Source organism: Aythya fuligula, chromosome 3 (genome assembly GCF_009819795.1).
Source record: "Aythya fuligula isolate bAytFul2 chromosome 3, bAytFul2.pri, whole genome shotgun sequence".
Classification (NCBI taxonomy): Eukaryota; Metazoa; Chordata; class Aves; order Anseriformes; family Anatidae; genus Aythya; species Aythya fuligula.
The window spans coordinates 79,768,455-79,789,429 of NC_045561.1; the positions used below are offsets into that span (position 1 = coordinate 79,768,455).

At 39.0% G+C, this 20,975-nt stretch overlaps 1 long non-coding RNA gene across 2 annotated transcripts; it reads left to right on the top strand.

The window, feature by feature from the left end:
• The first annotated feature begins 1,289 nt into the window (after positions 1 to 1,289).
• Positions 1,290 to 20,701, top strand: LOC116488195. Of its 2 annotated transcripts, XR_004253138.1 has the most exons (5): positions 1,290 to 1,448; positions 2,195 to 2,299; positions 11,949 to 12,044; positions 18,686 to 18,842; positions 20,683 to 20,701. It is a non-coding gene; the product is annotated as an uncharacterized LOC116488195 (long non-coding RNA). The 2 variants fall into 2 exon arrangements; XR_004253137.1 differs by lacking the exon at positions 20,683 to 20,701 and having other exon boundaries at positions 18,686 to 19,102.
• Positions 20,702 to 20,975: the final 274 nt, after the last annotated feature.

The following is a 20,975-nucleotide window of genomic DNA, read 5'->3' on the forward strand; positions in this document are numbered from 1 at the left end:
AAACTTACGGTTTAGCACAGGATAAGAAAACAGCCTTTATCAAGTGTAAACAAAACTGCTATAACACACTGCATCTGGTTATTTTAGTGGTAGGATCAGGGCTTTAAATACTGTGAAAATGTTAAATCTTAAAATCATCCTAAGTATTTGCCTCAGCCATATCTAGAACAGTTTTATACAATGCTATTGTATTGTTAGATGTATGCATGCAGATGTGCTTGCAAAACAACAGCAAATTGTTACAAAAGACACACTTTTTGTTTTGCTTATTTGTAAAGCACTGGAATGGAGTTAAACATTTCCTTAGAGACTAAAATGATAATTATACCTTTTTTTTTTGGTAACACATCTAAATTAACATGTCCGGAACCAATCGACTGGTATCTTTTGACATTTGTGTTGACTTACTCTTTTTTTAAACAGAAGTAAAAACGACAAACAGGATCCAAACAGTTTCAGACAGGGATTTCTTTCATATTCACTACCATTTGCTTGAATTGAAGTACAGATCTTAAAAGCATCAAGTTGCTGAAAGAGTGTCTATGAAAATAAAACTGTCTTTGTGAACCACAGGTGATACATTTTCTGTGTTCTCAAATATAGGTGTAAATTGAAACAGAGTAAAACTAGCAAGAGCAAACAGGAAAAGAATTAAAACACTATGTCTTTGTTGTTTCATTTCCTTTACTACAGAGTGCAATCAATACTTTACAACAGGGTTAATATGGTCTCTTCAAACATGCTATTATTCTTTCAAAATAGCACAATAACTTTATTAGTTATGCTGTCTGCAGTCTTTCCAACGTGACAGGCTTGTGTGGGTGTTCAGATTGTAAGTAATTTTCTTGGTGCCCTCTGTTGGAGTATTTTCCATGAGTGCTAACAATAGCAGCTAGCACCACGCAGCTGCAGGAAATTTGAGTGGTGGAAGTTCTAATTCTAATTAGTATAATTAACACAAACAAAAAAAAAGTCCCACACTGTGAGACCTACTGTTTCTGCTCAGTAGTTATTGAATATTCAGGTTCCACATCTGCCAGTCCTTTACTATTCAAGTGAGTCTGTGGTGGCTGATTTTTTTTTTTTTTCTGACTTCAGCGACATTCAGGTGCACTGAAAGGTATTTTAAATCATAGCCTAGAGATCAATCTGGTAACTAGTTGTTTATATTCTTTCTCCTTCCTTATTTTTAGAAAGCATTTGTTTTGTTAGTAAATACATTTGAGTGAGCATTGGCTCTATTTGACATAGCAAGAGAACAAAGCACATCTTGCTTTTTGTTTCAGATGGATTTCATGTTCACAAAGCAAGACTTCTTCCTTTGTGAGGGAATCAAGACTAAGCAAGTTTAGAAATAATCTGTGTGAAATCATCACAGGCCACATGGCTGTAATGGATGCCTCAGTCAAATGGACCATAGGCTGATTCAGCTTTCGAGAAGGGAGGAAGTATGTCATCAAACTTATTATTTGAGGAAATTTAAATCGCATGGACCCAGGGACTACCATATGAGATAACTTTGTCAGCATCTGAATCCTGGGCAATCCCTTCCCTTCCCTTCCCTTCCCTTCCCTTCCCTTCCCTTCCCTTCCCTTCCCTTCCCTTCCCTTCCCTTCCCTTCCCTTCCCTTCCCTTCCCTTCCCTTCCCTTCCCTTCCCTTCCCTTCCCTTCCCTTCCCTTCCCTTCCCTTCCCTTCCCTTCCCTTCCCTCTTGACATTCAAGCCACCTGAACACCAAAGTTTCTATTTATAATCCTGCCAGTATCCTGGCAGGACAATTTTTCTTTTGTCTTTGTTCATGCATGTAATGTTTGTAAAAGGGCAGAAATGTGATGTTCTTGATTACAGTGAGAACTACCCTAGCTACAAGTAGCTGCGTTCATGTAGCAAAGTACTAGTCAGCACTACTTCGCAAAGTAACTCTCAGTAGCATCCAGCACTACAGAATAAAAGCACTGCCTGTGTAGCTGGTCTCAGTGAAAGAAATAGGGCAGAAGTCATAATCTGAGAGGGGACTGATCTGCACAGAAAGGACAAATATGTTGCCTGGTGCTTGTGAAAATGGAAGCATTGAAGAAAAAAATATCTTCTGCAATTAGGTCCATGTTAGGCAATCCAGCCTGCCTCACCTGCCAAAGTCAGAAGTGGTCATATCTGCACAAAGTGATAATTTTTCTACCCCTTTTCTTGTCAAGATTGCGTCAATCATCATGTGACAGACCACCCATGTGTAAAAAGACGTATGTCTGGTGGGAGCTGATATGGAACCTACAGATGGGTTTACTGGCTTCGAAAAGCAGGTAATCTTCCATTAATACTTCCTCTGGAGGATAAGGCCCTGGTATCTTTCAGATGAGCTGTAATTAGACCAGTTTTTGAGGTCTCAGATACTGCAGCTGATAACTATGCAAGTCATAGTCTTTTTCTAAATTGTCCTTTCATCTTTCAGTTTGACTTTATGTCTAGGTATAGAACTGAATGAATCACTCATGGTAATTAATAGTCAACATATTATCTGCATCAGTTGTTCATATTTTTTTCCTCCCTCTGTCAGCCTCACTGTAGATATTCATTATTAATATTAAACTGTTTTATAGAAGCAGCCACTTAGGTACTGTGTACATATGTATAAAAGCACAAAACCACAAAGCATAGAAACTAAAGAAAAATAGAATTGATGGTCTTATTACTCTAGTCTGAATCTCTGTAATATCAGGTAATCCTTTACACAGGAATTTTGTTTCTGCAACTTACCTCTACCTTGGAGATTTCTCATTCTTTTTATGTGGTCCAAGGAAAATGTATTTTCTCAACTATTTTAAAATGAAAAAAGTATAACATTTGTAATAGCCTTTTTAATGTAGATGGATCTAACTTTGACACATAATTACTAGAATTGATGTGTCACAAATTTATATTGTTCAATTATAATATTGTCAAATATTCATTTGGGCTCTGGCAATTCATCTGTATTTCTTTTCAGGTGTTTCTTACATGATCACTTACCCCTTAAATAATTAGTAACAAACAGTTGATCCAAAATACAATATGTAGTTCTTGGTACAGATCTCATAAAAATGAACTATTCCCCAAGAATTACAGAGGGGGGAAAAATAGATATACAGAAAGAAAGAGTTAAGTATAAAGAAGAACAAACAGTGCACAAGCATCAGTGAATTAATGAGTACATGCTCTCATACACAGTCTTTCTTACTAGGAATTGTAAAGAGTTTGGGGGTGAGAGATCAAGATGTTTGCAAGAGTCTTCTGAAGGATGTAAGTAGGGCTGAGGGCCTGGGAGTAAAGAACAGAGGAAAGAGACAACTCCCAAGGGAGAGGGCAGGAGATTTTTTTCTGGATACACAGGAAGGCCAAAGATTGAAAAGGCCTGCTAAGATAAAATACTTTTGTGGAGTGGAATAGGACACAGGGACAGCACACTATATGCCCTGAGGTGTGAGATGAGCAGTGGGAGCACTGGACAGAGAACTGCCCTTCTAAGTATGATGTGAAGAGATCTTGCTAAGATGTTTTTTGTTTGCGGTTAACCAAGGCAAGCCAAGTTCTCATTGATTAATTCTGTCAGAAACCTGGTTCCATGTGTCAAGTGTTGGCACTGCCTTACCAAGCAGAAACATTCTGACTGCATGGGTTTTGTGTTTGTTTTCTCTTGAACTAGTGATATCCTCAGTCTAGAGGAGATAAAAGCAGCAGGTGAGAAGTGTTAAGATGCATCTAATTACACTGCTTTTACACCTGCACTTAGCCTGATAGAGGTTATACAGTTAAAGAAAAGATAAACAGAAAACATTCTCCTGCTTTTTGTTCTTTATTCTCTTCAAGAGGCCGTTTGCATAGACCTGTCAGGACATAGCTAACTGCAGCAGAAAGATATCACCACTTCTCAGTGCTTGTCACTGAGCCCTGGCAAAAGATAACTGCATGTTCTCTAACTCACCACAGTACAAAGTCTCTGAGTAGGTCCAGGTCACCTTATCCTACAGTCACCTGGAGGAGGCCAAGGTTGCAGGGAAGCAGGTGTGGCATGTCCCCACGATGCGTACCTCCAGCTAGGTGGAGTGCATCCAGGAAGTGTCTTAAAATACATAATAATTTTGAAAGTGGATCTTTAACTATGTCTTACACGGTGGTTGCAATGCTGGAGTATTTTCTGTTTTGCTTCTCTTTCAGTCTTGCAATAGTCAGTAATAAATAAGTCAGGAGCCGTAAAGATAGAAAAATAAAATTTCAGCTAGTGTACCATATGTTGATCTGCAGCTAGGATGCAGACCCTGCCTTCAATAACATCTGTGTGAAACAGATCTGCTATACAGCTGCCATCACAGTTTTCTCTTTGGAAAAAGGAAAATATGCTTCTACACCTGAGTTCACTTGAGGTACGTGCTCTAGAGGGACCAGTTCTAGCATTACTTTTTCTGAAAACTAATACCAATCATCAGTAAGACTTCAGATGAGTCAATAAATCTATTTCTAGAGAATGTCACCGTATTAAATATTCTGTGTGTATTGTCTGTGATTCAAACTTAAATTTTAAACCCTTGGGTTTGGAAGCAATAGATATATGCCCCTGACATTGTTATCTTCACAGAACATTTACTGTTGCAAGAAATTGTTCAGTGAATTCTGTGGTTCACGAGAGAGAGAAATAAGCAAATCAAGTAGTAAAGATGATTGTGAAAAGGTGTGAACTTCCCAGAACTTAGGTTTTTATGCTGAGAATTACTGTGTTATATGGAGTAGTTTTAGAATTACCATAGAAGTGTGTATCACAGTTCTGCAGCTGAGCTGGTCACAGCATTTTGTTATTATTATTATTATTACTATTATTATTATTATTATGTTGAAATGTGCTGTTTCACAAGTGTGCCATTTCAACAAAACATTCTGAGAGAGGCTCTCACATCTGCAGATGACCATTAGAACAAGCACCTGTCATGGGTCTACATTCAATTCTTGTTTCTGAGGTTTTCACATGTACTTCTCATTAACATCGACACTGAGTTTTTAGGAGAGATCCCTTGTCCTGTGTAAATATTATAGCAAATGGACTTGTAAGTGTTTTCTTAGTAAAAATGTACAAAGTCCCAACACCACACCATTCACATACAAGTGTTCAGGAAGCGTTTTACCCTATAGGACTGGAATAATATTTTTAAGATACACTCATTAAATTAAACTGATTTCATAAACTGTAAGTATTAGGAAAGTCAGGGGTACATCTGGGTTTCCTCTTTCCAAGACACAGGAAAAGGTTCAGAAAGAGAGATATTGCCTCATTATCCTGTTCCAGAAACAAATATATCTGTTTCTTTTGCTTATTGTCTGTGGTCCTCACTGTGAACATATATACCATGCAAGTTGCCATGTCTTAGTTTGTATGCTACCATTTTGGTTGTTGTTATTTTTTGTTTGTAAACTAAACTCACCTAATGCCACAGTCACCCTTCAGATACTCATTTATTGCAAATGGAGTTGTGCAAAGGATATTATTTATTTAGTAACTGCAGGTCAAACAAAATTGTATTAGTGTGGCTTATGGGATATGTTACTAGCATTATAGCATCTCCAAATCTTGTCACGAGGTGAAGCCACAGAGTGCTTTGACCCCCTTGTTCAAAGGTGCAATAGTTTATGACAAAAGACTGAACAGGTGTGCATAGGCCTGACATTAAAAGGAAATAACTTCTGTATGACTGACTACCTGTGTCCCAGCTAGTTTTAAGGATACCTTCATACAAAAGAATTATTGGAACTGCTTATGTACTTAGAGTTCTGGTTTTACCAATCTCTGAAGAGGAAAAATAGCTTAGAAACAGATTTATCTGTGCATATAAGTTCTTGACTGCATTTAAATTCATTTGAAGACCAGAAATATTTACAAAACTTCTCCCTTCCTAATGTGAAAGGGAGAAAGGGAGTTCCTTGATTATGCTGCTGTTCCTTATTGTGCTCTTTCAAATGCTTTAGTTCTTGATTTGCTTAGAATTTCAAATATTTTTTTTTGTTTTGTTTTGTTTGTTTGTTTTCATATACTCTTAGATTGTATTATTATTGCTCCTGCTGGTGTTTGTGACTAGATGCCAACGACAGGCTGCACGTGGTCAGTGGTGCCCCATCCCCTTCTTCTGGCACTGCTGAAGCTATAAGGGAGCCCTCCTGTAAGCCCCTGCACTGTATAGGAACATGTTACCCCACCTCTCCCCAGAGTGCACGCGGTGCCTCCATGCAGCACACTTCCAGAAGTACGTGCATAGATGGCCCAGCTCCAACCAGTGCAAGTCAGCACAGCCCATCGAGCAGTCCAGATGTACTCATCAAAAAGGCACTGTGCATTGTGTGTCTGTTTCACTGTAAAAATACATTCCTGTTATACTGGGGCTGTAAACACTAAAACTGAAGTTGCAGTCACTTGCTCTCCTTGACATAGGAAATATGGTGCTTCATTACATGTTTATTTTTAGTGCATGTACAATACAACATGAGGGACTTAAAGTTGCCATGGAAACCATAACTTTGAATTTGAGACTTTTTATGCATTCTTTTTTTTTTTTTTTTTTTTTTTCCCCTGTTATGTTTTATTAAAAAAAAAAAAAGTGTACAGAAAGATCATGAACAAAAATATCGGTCAGAACTCCAGTCACTGGTACACTGGTATAACTAGCATCAGGAAGAGAATAACAAACCTAAAATAATGTCAGTCTTAAATAGCAAACAAAATTATGATTGGCAAAACATGATGAGTTTTAATACAACTAAATGGATCTGGTAACAGGATCCCAAACTACTATTTTTTTAAATATATATATATATATATATGCTTCAGATTTCATATACCTGCCCCAAATTTTATTGAACTAGCACCTGAGCATGTTCATTTGTCTGCCACTCTGTTGTGATGGAAAAACAAATAACTGTCAAAAGGAACAGAAGAAATGGATCTATACTCCTACATGAAGATTCAGCCTTAGCTGCTGAAGATAGCAAAAGGTTATTTTTCTGTATCTGTTGATTTAAAAAAAGAAAAAAATATCAAAAAATCTTTTTCTTCTGTCTCAAAGCATATTTATCTTAAGGCAGTTCTATTCTATTTGCCTTTATTACACAGCCTATACCGTAGCCTGTAAAGAAGGAGAGTGCTTTGACCACTGCCTCATTTTGCAACTCTAGAAACATATAGATTCAGCATTATGTCAATAGACACCTTTGAACAAATTGTGCTTACAGTCATTATCACCTGCTAAGGAGGACACTCTTCTTGCAGCTGCCCACTCAGACTCCCTGGAAAATGGAGGTTTCACTACTGTCCTGTGGGCTGCAGGGAAAAAGTACAGGAGATTTTTAACTTGTCACTAATCTCAACAATCTTACCGATGGTGAAGGTTCATTGCTGTACCTTTGCTTTCCATCCAGTCCCATTCCCTGCCTGACATGACTCTATCTGTGTGCATTTTATGTCTGATACAGTTGAGAGCAGTGGGAAGAAAGTCTGATGCGTTACCTCAGGAGGTGTTATTTACGAACAGTGGACAAACACGCAGTGGCCTTGCTGTGTCTACAATGCTTTGGCTGGTTTCTAAGAGTTTCTGAAGCACAGTGAATAGCTATTTATAGTGAATAAACTATTCTACAAACTATTCGAAGTGTACTAGTTGACCTCTATATGGTTGTTTTTGACAGGTAACAGAAAACTAGTGCTTTATTACTTCTGTGCTTTATCATATGGTGGCGTAACCAAAGAACATTTTCAGGGGGAGATAAGCACAATCTTTAATATAAAAGGATACAAAAAGTTAGCTAGGCATAGAAGTTACTGGCAAATTTGTATTGTATTTGCAAAGCTCAGAGATGCACTATAACATCTTTCTAGATAACAGTTTATTAGCACCAAGGTAGCATCTGAGAGAGCATGCAGACATTCAATATCCATACCAAAAAACCTGGAATGTATCCATATCCATGAAGAGTTCAGGTCATTTGCAATTGCTTCTGGGGTTTGAGTTACTTTGGTGTCATCACAGGTCTATTTTGACAAGTATATGGTAGTCTAAGTACATAAATAATAAATAATATCCAGAACTGTGCTTATCTGTTCACATTTCCTCTATGAATGGCTTTCTATCTGAACTAAAAGGTCAGTGCCATTTTTATCTAGTGCAATGCTGAAGTAACCTACATTAATCATTCAAGATACCTGTGAATTATTTCCACGTTTGCTCTCTAAGACCCTTTCTTCCCCATGAAGACTGCACAGCTGTGTCTAACCGTGGCTAGCCGTGTGGTCACGTTGTTCCTCTCTCAAGAACATCCATCTTAAGACTGCATTTAAACAAGCCTGGGCATGATTTTATATTCCCTCTTCCGAGCAACCGCTCATGATTGATCTGTTCTGTCACTGTTGCCTTTCTCTCGGACAGCATAACATTTAAGGTTTTGTTGTAAGCTACTTTCATTGAGAAACGGCAAAAATGATCTGCAAGTTTTGTTTTCAGGTACCTTTACTGAGAAAGAGAGCAATAATCATTTGCTGCTATTTCTTTATAAGTCTGTCTTTGGAGAAAAATGTAAGAATTCCAGTCTCCTGGCTTTGTATATGCTATTTATGGTTTTATTAACTTCATTGCAGCAATATCCAAGGAACTGAGGATTTTGCCATGCTTTCTGTTCTCTATCACTTATCTTCCTGGGTATTCTCTAGTAGTGGGAAATCCTAACAGCAGGACAGCTTCTGGAAGGCATACTCTTCCCAGATTTCTGCTCTCCATGCTGGTCTGCTACTGCTGGTGTCACCAATTCTCTTTATCCTTGTATATATCAAAATAATGTGAAGAATTCACATGGCCCCTTTTAAAATCCGATTACAAGCAACTGACCACTCAGGCTAGTTTCTGTTGATTAAAAAAAAAAAAAAAAAAGACAGACTGAATAACAGACTGTATATTAGGGGTTATTAGAGAGATCAGAGCATTTTAAAGGGATATTTTTCTCTGCACTGTAATGCCATTCCCTTGCATTCATAACCTAACGTCTGTCCTCCACTACACTTGGGCTCTTGGAGCCCAAGAGAAAGTTGAATATAATGCTGCTTTGTGCTCTCCTCTGCCAGCTCTGGCTCTGCCCTCTGTTCCAGGCTCATGTTTGTACACAGAGGCGTACACATCATTCATAGTGGCAGAGGCAAATCTGGATGAGCTGGGTCCCTTGTGGATGAGGAGCCAGAGGGCATGATCAAGCATGCAGTTGTTGTTGACTGATGGCTCATTCACACAACGTGAATCCAAAGTAATTCTTTCTGCTAGATAGTTTAGTTTATTGTTACAAGAAAACTGCTTCATTTTTATTTGGGTAATGTGCCTGCTAGAGGGGGTGTGCATAAAAGTAGTATCTGAGAGCACTGAGATGCATAGTATTAATGTGATCATGATGTCGTCTTATTAGTAAGACAACTTGTCCTTTTTTGTCAGGGAATTGCAAAGATCTGTCAAGGCCCAGTTTAATCTACTCCCTGTAATAGGATTTGTCTGTAGCTTGAGGAAACAGAAGCTTGTAATGCATAGGGTTATTAAGAGTAGGATGTAAGCTATTTGAGACTCTTTAATAAAATATAATATCAGTATATTCAATGAATATGGAAAGAGGGATCTAAATATTTCTCGTTACAACCTTCAAATATCTTGGGAAAGGAGAAGGGTACTAATTAAAACAAGGGTAAAAAGCAACAGCTCTCTGAATTCTAGCCTTCCTCAAAGTTAAATATTGATGTAAGCTGGAGTTCAATTGAAGAATCTCATTGCCCCTGCTGTAACCATTAAACTAAATCCCTGCCCCATTCCAAGACAAGGTTAATGTATTTCAGGAACCTTGTGAATAACAGCTTTAGTTGCTTTCATGTACACCCATGCGTAGCCCTTCTGCAAACAAGGCAGTTTTAAACAAGGAAAGCTACAGCTGCCAGGAGGTACAAAGTATTCTGCCCTGTGAATTGCCTCACTTCCGATGTAACAAGCTCTGAGACAGTTGAAAATATTTGCAGTCCCAAACCTCACTCACCTCCTCCCTCAGTGTGTTGACAGGAAACACAGAAATTGAAAGCTTTAATTGTATCTTTTTAGAGGGAGCTTTGGTGTCCAGAGCAAGCAATCAACTAAAAGTGATTGATTTTTATTTTATTTTATTTTATTTTATTTTTGATAGAGCAATAAGGAACAGGGCTCTGTTTTGTACGTTCCTAAACACTATCATATACTGCAATAGAAAACAGAGTATAATAACAATAATGCGCAGATACAGTTACATCACAGCCATATCAGGCTTACTACTATGTACATTCAAATCCCTGTTTTTCAAGATTCCTGGAACTGGAGTAACTTTAATAAATGACCGCTGGCATCTTTTAGTCAATATCATCTTGCCAGCCCCTCTGGTACATCAAATTTGCTGCTTACCTTTCTGATTAATATGACCTTGTCCGTGTTACATCTAGACAGGTTAAATACTTAGACTGTTAGTCACTGCCAAAATGTCGCTAAATCTATTGAACTGAAATAATAAATAATCAACCTAGGGCACCTCTACTCTCTGGGAGTGCATTACTCCACAAGTACTCCCTGACTGTAGCCCTCCAAAAAAGGCTGCAGGGGAAAACATATGTTTTGAAACCAGTGTCCTTGCTCCCATAACTGGTTGCCTCTGATGACAAAGTCTAGATTCAAACTGCTGAGAGCTTAGCTCACAGGCTGTGCCAGCATACTAAATACAAGTAGTCCTCATATGGCAGAAAGAGAGAAAAAGGGGGTGAAATGGGCAAATTTCATTTTCCATTTGTTGGGGTCAGGGCTGCTTTGGGAGTGTTTTCTATTAACTGTAGAGTTTTGCAAGAATTGCAAATGTATGGGAAACTGTATGGTAAGATTTTCTTTTTTAAATTGGAATAAAAATATTTTATATATTTTTTTATGAAATTAAAATTCTCTTTGGACAATGATAAAAAATGAGATGACAGCAGGGAATTTTTCCCTAAGGAATTATCTTTTGCTTAATGACTAAGAATTCATTATTAATTAACCCAAGTTAACCTGGAAAACAGGAAAGCTGAGCTCACCCTGTAAAGTTATTTGCTGAAGGAATTAGGCCTGGATTTTATCTCAGATAGGCAGAAGGGAGGAAGGTACATGCCATTTTCCCATTAGTCAAATCTGAGTCAAAATCATGCAGTGAAAGATTCAGAGAGAAATGTAGGCCAGTCGTGACTGAAATATATCCCGCTGAGGTTTTCCCCAGGTCAGGAGGAGTGCAGCAGGCCTTCATGGACTCCAGGGCTCCCAAACAGGTTTGTAACCAGCTGGGTTTGTGGAGAATCAGCAGTGGGTTATGCTTGCAGCCTGGCCCATCCTCTGTTAGGAAGCTTGTTCACGTTGGGAACTGTTGCAGTGGTGGCACTGTTCTTGAGGCTTAAATTGGACCTCACCAAAGAGAAGCACATCTCTATCTGTATTTCTTCCCTGAGGCATCTCAGGTTACTCCTCTGAATCCTTCCTTCCATAGCAGATATTGCCTCTTTTTTATTAGAGAACGTGGAACATAAAACATCTTTTTTATTGCTAGTCTGGTTTAGGTCCCAAAGGTTTTACTTATGATGAGCAACATGACATCCAAAACATTTCATAACTTCCTGAAGAAATTTGAAGTCAGTAATTTTCAGTGAATTCTAGCATAATGGAAAATTGAACAGATCATGAGCCCTGTTCACACCCGGACCTGAGGAGTACAGGACTGAGCGGTGCCAGGGGACAGTAGCAATAAAGGTTACGTGCCTGTAACCTAGGGAAAGCAGCAGCTCTAAGATGTCTTGTCTCTCTGTACAGTCACAAACTTAGACAGAAGTAAAAATAAAAGGAGAGAAATAACATTTATTCTTTCATCCTTTCACAGAGATGAGCATTTTTCCCAGCTCCTTGTCCCAGCTGTGATTCCTTCTCAATGGTAAGGGCCTAAGAACCAAGCCCTTCCCTTTCTAAGTCACAGCAGGTAAGTGACATTTCCCTCTTCACTGTTTCCCATAGCCAATGATACAACGTTAAAAGTAGTCACTTGGAGTCACATAAAGGGCACAAGTCCATCCTTTGCCTGAGATGAGGCAGGAATTTGAAGATTGTTTCAGTTTCTTGAATAAATGTGATAACCACAGGCTGCATTGCGATCTAGGATGCATCCAGGAGTTTCCTGGACTTGGAGGTCTGCCCCACAGGTGCTCTGCCTGCTGGTGTGCCATTGATTCCCTCTGACCCAACACATTTCCACATCTGTGCACAAGAATGAAACTTCAAGGAAAGCAGCAGGAGAGACCAACTTCAGAAACATCTGCTGACTAGTGAAAATATGCTTATTGTTAAATTAAGAGACCATCAGTCAAGTAAGACTGAGCATTTTCTGTGCACACATCGGTTCACTGAGTTATTAGTGGGACACAGCTTCTCCTGTCAGTGCCAGGGGTGTGGTCCATATTCCTGTATTGCCAAGTGCAGGCATCGCTGCCAGTTCCCTGGGCAGATCAAGATTGAATCCAGGCATGTGCCTCTGTTCCAGGTGAACGCTCTAACAGCTCTAATGGTGTAATGAGAGGGATTGCTCCCTTCCCTTCTTTGCCTTTTGCTTGCATTAGACATGATTCCAGAAAAACAACGCAATCAGGCCTTGTAAAAGCCATAATAAGCAGCAAGGAACACCTAATTTTCAAATTTTACTAAGTTTCATGGAACACAGAATTTTGCCAAAGACCCAAAGACTTTAAGTGGATAGCATGAGAGTTTTAGGCTTTTTTCTTTTTTTCTTGTTGCTTGTTGAATTGAGGTGACACCTTCAAGTCATAACTTCACTGCTAGATTACAAGAGGTGAAGGTCTAAAATATGGGCATAAAAAAAAAAAAAAAAAAAAAAAAAAAAAAAAAAACATTAAAAAGCATTTTTTTTGAAGAAAATATCCCTAATTAGTTAATTTACCATTCATATTCTAAAGTGTACCTTACTTCATGAATACTCAGATTGTTGGAAAAAAACAAACAAACAGTGATTTACAGCGGTGCGAGCTAAAGCAAGGACTGAAAAGATAATGCATGAACAAGGTGGCAATGGAGTTCTGCAAGTGAGCCTATTTCTGGGTGTAAATTATTTTGATAAGGCATGCAAGAGAGAACCTTCTTCCAATAAAATTATTGAATGCCACTAACCTTAGCATGTCTTACTAAAGCTAGAGGTTTCTAAAAGAATTTGAGATTTTTGGGGCCAAATCTTTTGCTTACCAATATCTCATATAATCTCAACAATCAAATTGTGAATAATTCAGCATTCAATCCTACAAGTTTCAAGCAAATTTTATAAACAATAAGTTTACAGAATCAAGATTCCTAACTTCAAAAGGTTAAATCTTCTGTTGACTTCACCTTTCCAAATATTTCAGGATTAAAAGTCTGTGTTGCACACAGCTGCAAAGGAAACGGTGTTCCATGCTTATTATTAAATCTTATTTACAACAGTAGATAAAACAGACAATCTTTGTGAACACATACTCATGTGATACGTTCTCTGCTAGTGAGGTATCACAGCCCATACATTGGATGCAGCAGTAACAATTCTAGAAATATTGAACAAAACTGAGCAAATAGCCCACAGGAAAAAAGAAAAAAAATATATAAAAATAAATATATATATATTTAAAAGATCTGACAAAGCAATCCATTATTCTGTTGAGTAATCTATCAAAGGAAGGAGCACTTAATGCCATTTAAAACTACACTGGCCATTTTTCTTCCCATATAGGACAATATATATATATAAATAGCTAGGTTGCAGTTAGAAAATGGTTTAGATAACAGAGCTTCAGCTTGAAAGTTTTGTCATTGATACAGCAAGTGCCAAGATTCCTTTAACCCACAGATACACCAAAAGTTACACAGATCTGAAAAAAAAAAAAAAAAAAAAAAAAAAAAAAAACAGAAAGAGGAAAGAAAATCTAGTTAAAAGTGAAATTTCTTTCTACTATTACATCCCTTTGGTCATGAGGGGCAACAGAGCTTCACTTTGTGAGTGGTGCTTATGGCTGGATAAGGAGCTATTTCCTGCAGGATTTCTTTTTGAAAGCCTGAACTTTCCCTGTGGGAAATTTTTGTACAGGCAGTAAATGCTTTCCAGGCCATTGTACACTAGCTTGCCAAATTCTTCCTTATTTCTAACTGAGATAAAAAGGTAACTGTGGTATTTTGAGAAACACAGTGGTAGACCTTTTTCTCCCTCTACAGTGAATGTTAGGAATTTCCCATCTTTATTTTGATCTCCAGATTGCTGAAGTTAGGAGGTAGACTGTGTCCACAGTAAGAAAACTGTCTATTGTCTAGTAGAGTTTATCAGGCAACCATGACCTTCAGAAGTTCTAGAAAAAATATCTTCTAGAATTTAAACTAAGCATAACAATCTGCACAGTTGTTGGAAGACCATATGAAGTAACAGTGGACAAAGGCAAGGTCTACTTTTAATCAGTGGTCACTTTCTCCATTGCATCCCACACACATCATGGTAAAGAAACAAAGACAACATCAGTGATGACTTATCCAGGAGAGGTTGCCACAGCATGCTTGGTGTTGCTCAAAGAGAGACTCTAGTTCTAGATTTTTAGTGTGATATAGTCTAGAGCTTATTTATAGAATGAGGAAGAAGCATTTGTCTCAGAACACAGGTGTACAAACTATTAATTCTGAGATGGACTGCAGGTTCACAGGCAGCCTGCTTTATAGCCGTCTTCACCTTCATCTTGAAAGCTGCATATTCAGATATGAAGGTCAGTCTCTTTAATTCTGGAAGACTTGGAGCCTCTTGTACCCCCTCTGAAAACTAGGATCTAGCTGGGGAGAGTTGGGCTAAGAAACCCATGCCCCCTCTGGTAGCATCAGAGTACATGATGCAGAACCCAAGCTCAGCATCATGTACAAGGACAGCACCCTCCTCACTAGGTGTCCCTCTGAGCTTTCCTCTAGCCCTTTGCCTGTCAAGCACTAGTCAGAGATCAACAGCTGAGCATAAGAAGCAAAATGTTACATGTGCACTAGCAGGTATTTCCAAATGTAGTGCAAAACATTCCCATTATTCTGCATTAATTAAAGCTTCTGCTTAATGAGCACTTGTTTGCAATTCTGGAAATTTCTTTGCTTTTCATTATAAAATGCAACACAATAAGAAATAAGCGTGCACTTTTGGCACATTTTATCTTAGGAAGTCAGAGCACTTCACAAATACTAATTAATCTAACACCCCATTTATTTATCAGAAGCTGTTAAGTATTCTCAAGCCATAAATGGTGCTGTACTGTCAGTGCAGCTTGTGTTGATGATCTCAGACAGTGCGCCTGGGATTAATCATTCTGTTCCAAACAAGTCACAGCATATATATGTTTGATAAAGATGACATAAATTAATATTATTAATTATTTTAAGAGTCCTTAGGCTTCATAAGTGCAAGAAGCTTCCTTGTAGATTGTTGTTGGTGTTCTGTGGTTTTTTGTTTTTGTTTTTTTTTTTTTTTAATAATGAAATTGCATTAAAGAAATTGTTAGTACAAGCGTATTTTTCATAGTACAAGATACCTTGTATCTTCACATGCAAAGAATAAATTCTGTGAGTTTCTAAGAACTTACTGTACAATTAAACACATTAGTCTTTTTCCCAGATTAGTCTCAAAGCAGTGAGGTTAACAGCCTAATCCAATAGTCACTGCTTTTGATGATATCCTTTTATAGAGGCTTCAACTAGATCAGGATGGGATCTGATGCAGTATATCCTCTTTTCAGCAACCCAGTTGTTAACATGTACTTAAACCTTGTTGCTTAAGATCACCTCTGAAGAGAGACTGCCTTGAGAGCATTCTTAAGGTTCAATATGTGCTCAAGTATTTTGATGAACTTTATTACTTTGAAGAATTTTAAAAATTTTGATGGAAATCCAGAAATGAGAAGGGTTCGGGCAAGTAATTAATAGAATTTGAGAAATGACTTTTTAATGTAACAAATACAGGTCAAGAAAAAAAAATAAAATGATTTTTTTAAATAAAAAATGTGTTACCAGGACTAATCTTTAATCTAGTCCACAAACCAAGCCTTTCTTTCCCCTCTTACATGAAGGTATCTGGATAAGGAATGGAGATATCTGTGAGAAGTAGTAAGGCTCACATCAGAGAGTTCAAGATGAAAATCTTGTTCCAAAAAAATTTCTGTGCCGATGACTGCCTCCTAATCCTGAAGGATATATGTATAGTATACTGGGCCTTCCTGTCTTTCTGTCAGACCTGTCAGACTTGAAAATTTAGTGGAGTCCTGTACTTCTACTTTGGAGCATCCCAGCTCTGTGCTGTGCAGAATAAGGCAGAATACAGGACAGAGGCTACCGTGAAGTACCCTGTTGTATGGATATGCCCTGACAGCCTGTGATTCCCTCAAAAAAGGCAGGATTACTGGATTCAGAAGGAGGAAATTCCCCCAGACCCTCTCCTGCAGTTGTGTTCCTTGTCTCTCCTTCCATGCATATCCATGTTCCTCTAGCCTTCTAGGGACCATGTTCCATCACATAGTGCCCCGTTTCCACAGTAGTGGAGGGGACATGAAGCTGTCTTGCTCTCCAGCCTGACCAGAGCACTTTGTGAATGGTGGGAGTTGTCAGTCTGAAATCTCTAAGTGATGTGGTATTGAACCAAATACATCCAATTCTTGTGAGCATGAAGCAACTGCTAAGCCAGTGTTGTTGGCACGTGGGCACAAGCAACATCAACTCCCACTGGAGAGAAGCTTGATAACCTATTTAGAGACAAGTGAATGCTTTGTTCTGTGGAGGATTAGAGACTGTGAGTCCTGGTTAGAGGACATTAGAAAAATGGGAGTTTTGGATACTCCTTGGGTATCAGTGGTAGTTGGTGAATAGGCAATTCCATGTTCACCATATGACATTTTCTGATAACATTTGGGGTGTATAACCACCCTACATGCACTACTGGGAGCACAGTTCTGGGTGCATGTTTGTTACTTGTAGATGCCTAAATCTGTTTTTATGGCTATTTCTAAGTGTTTGAAGTAACAATCACAGAATCACAGAATCACAGAATTTCTAGGTTGGAAGAGACCTCAAGGTCATCGAGTCCAACCTCTGACCTAACGCTAACAGTCCCCACTAAACCATATCCCTAAGCTCTACATCTAAACGTCTTTTGAAGACTTCCAGGGATGGTGACTCCACCACTTCCCTGGGCAGCCTGTTCCAATGTCTAACAACCCTTTCAGTGAAGAAGTTCTTCCTAACATCTAACCTAAAACTCCCCTGGCGCAGCTTTAGCCCATTCCCCCTCGTCCTGTCACCAGGCACGTGGGAGAATAGGCCAACCCCCACCTCGCTACAGCCTCCTTTAAGGTACCTATAGAGAGCGATAAGGTCGCCCTGAGCCTCCTCTTCTCCAGGCTGAACAAGCCCAGCTCCCTCAGCCGCTCCTCGTAGGACTTGTTCTCCAGGCCCCTCACCAGCTTCATCGCCCTTCTCTGGACCCGCTCAAGCACCTCCATGTCCTTCTTGTAGCGAGGGGCCCAAAACTGAACACAGTACTCGAGGTGCGGCCTCACCAGAGCCGAGTACAGGGGGACGATCACCTCCCTAGCCCTGCTGGCCACACTGTTTCTGATACAAGCCAGGATGCTGTTGGCCTTCTTGGCCACCTGAGCACACTGCTGGCTCATATTCAGCCAACTATCCACCATCACTCCCAGGTCAAGTTAAATTCACAACAAGTTAAATTCAACTTTGTGTCACAGAAACTGAAGAGAAAATGATCAACAAAACTGTTAGAATAAGGGGAAGAAAAATTAGGAAACCACCTACTGGAGAGTTGGGGCATATAAAGATAAATCTTTGCTGAAGAAACTGAAACCATTTTATAAAAGCACTCTGATGTGTCTTCGAAACTCCATTTCACATAGAGATAGCAATCTTGATTCTCAGCTGCTATAAACTGTCAGAGATACATTGAAGCCAATTTCCTCCAGCTTCTGATCTGGTCCAGAGATATCATCTACTGCTATCTACACTAGTATCATCTAGTATCATCTTTACTGGCTTCAGGACCAAATGCACATGTCTGTATATGGCTTTGTATCTGACAAATACTCAGAACTATGCTAACATAGAAAAGAAGAATAAATATTACAGAATAAAATGTGTACTAACAGCTGAGAAGTTCTGTGTACACGACAATTTGCTGATTACTTCCAGTTGCTCTTTCTATTTATTTAAAAGATGTTTTCCCTGCTACTAGTAGCATATTCCCTGCTACTGATTGCAGGTGTTGTAGTAATATACTGCTACTGTTTCATGTAAAATAGATAAAATATGTTATACAGTCAGGGAAATAGTGGCTAGGTATGACTACTGCATTGTTTTTGTTAACAAAGTGTTAATCTTTTCCTTCTTTTTATGCTTGTATAAAAAAGGGGGCACTTCAGCAATTCAAAAATTTGCAAGCAGTCAGTTAGAAAGAAAAGGATAATGTGGACAACAGGCCGAGGTTTATTTTACAACCCTTTGTCAAGAGTGTTACAGAGCCTCACAGCTCTCAGATGGATTTTGGATGACGTTTTCCTCTTACAGAAAGCGTGTGCATGTGTGCCTGTGCCTGATCTCCTAGGGAAAAGTAAAAGGTAAAAGTCTTCTACCCATGGAAGTAAGTTCAATGATGCTAGCCTGCAGGGACACAGGTCTGGAGATGTGGAGTGTGATGGTACCAGCCGCAGGAATATTGCCTGAGGTGAGAGATTCCAGTAATTTTCCTTGCTGTTATGGGAAATGTCATCTGTAATTCCAGTTTTGGCAGGTTTTTCTGTAATTATTTGTCTGTTGGACACACCTTTTGCTGGAACAAGACACTGCCCCTCCGGCTGTGATCTGGCAGATATCAGCAGTGCTGCTGCCTTTGCTTTTGTACTAACACCGGCATCTGCATGGCTCTGCATCGGAAAAGAGCAGGGAATTAACCTTTTTTAAAATTATTTTTATGAACAACAACAACTAAACACCAAACCTATTTTTTTAGCTGGATCAGATCCTTGTGCTGGATCAGTGAACAGTTGTGGAAATACTTGTGCCACCTTTCAGGTGGGCAGCAGGTGCCCTGGGAAAGAAGGGGTGGTGGCTTCTTCAGGCAACTTCTTGAGACACAAGACCAGGGAGAATTGAACTTTCTCTTGTGATCATAAGCCGCAAAAGACACCACTGCAGGCAGAACACTGGGGCTGCTGCAGCAATCCCTCCAAGCCCAGGCAAGGTCTTGATGTGCTAAAAGCAAAGCTTAAGACTTTTCTTTGGTACTGACTTGCCTACTTCCTCTCAGCAGCAGCACTAAACACAACTTGCTGTCAGTGTATACACAGGACCATATTTCTAACACCTCTGCCACCATTCAGTATGTGAATTGTGTTCTGGCACACGTTTTTAAAGGGCTGTATCAGCTCTGCATTAGCATGTAGGCAGCTCAAGATAATATCTGAAAAACCTGTGAGCAGACAAACCCTAAAATTAGTATGCCTTGTGTAGATTTGGCCTGAAGATGGGTAAAAAACTGATCTGTACTAGTCAAACTGCAGTTCAGCCTTAGCTCCACAGCTCTACAGGCATGCTTGGTCTGGTACTCAGCAGCCACCTTTCCTGCACCTGTGATCCAAGGCTGAGATGTGGGTAGGTCCTTCTTTAGGGTGATATGACTCTTTTTAAAAGGAAGATTCTTACTTACAAAAGGATTTTCTCAAGGTATGTGGTGTTGAAATTTTGTTTCTTAAAATCAACTCTTCTGAGAAATTCTGACATCAGAATGTGATTAACTGTGCTGTTCCTGTTGTATCTTGTTTCAGGAAGTCAACAGTAGTGCCATGGAAGTGGGAGGGTATTATTTTACATAGCACACAGATTTAATTTCAAGATGTATGCTGTCAGCCTATGCTACTCTCTCTGTCATAATAAAATCAGATAATTAAGTTTAGAAAACCTCAAGTATTCTTTTTACTTGATCTTTAGAGCTGCTGCAAATACTTTTGCAGTCAGAAATACACATTCCTTTCTTGTGCTGTGACAGTAGAGAGCTACTGGCCTTATAGCTGCTTTATTGTATGAATGGCTCCGTGCTGGACATTTTATTTCTCTGTTACTATAAAGTTAGACCCTGAAGTCTGTACCTGTACACATTTTTTATTCCAGCACAGTTTTCTGTGAAGAAGATTTTTTTTTTTTTCAAACAGAACTAGTTAAATATGTCAGGAATTAGACCTGTATTTGTTTAGTGCCACTTGTTTGTTCAGTATTGTCAGTAGGTAATTGTTTCCATCTCAGGCATTTAAAATGCTTTATAAAGTCTAGTGCCTACAAACTAGCTCAAGTAATTATTTTTTTTTTTGATGAAAGACTTTTTCAGTTTTTCTCTAGGACTGTAAAAATAAACATAACTTCAGGATGGGATTTCAAAATATCTGTGGACAAATTAACTAATTAACTTCTTTTCCTTTTTTTTTTTTTTTTTTTTTTTTTTTTCCTGGTTCTACATCAAATCCTTGTGTGGGATTTCCCTTTTCTAATTGTGAACTTAAATTATCACAAAGACAAGAAAATACAAGCAACTACTCCAGCACAGGAGCAGGTGCAGCCCCAGGGCAGGTTTCCTTGGCTCCTGAGACAAAGGCTGTGGTGCTCAGGACTGCAGAAGGTGCCAGGATCTGCCACCCTGCCTTGTACCTGCCCTGTTTCCATTAGTGATCTCAGTGCTTCACCCCCTCAGGCTCTGCCTTCCTGGGGACAGAGCTGGGAGGTTGGAGACAGGCCCTTCCAGGAAAGGTGGAGACAATGAAAAACTGAGTCTTTTCTTCCTCATGACACACAAAAGACTGATCCAGAT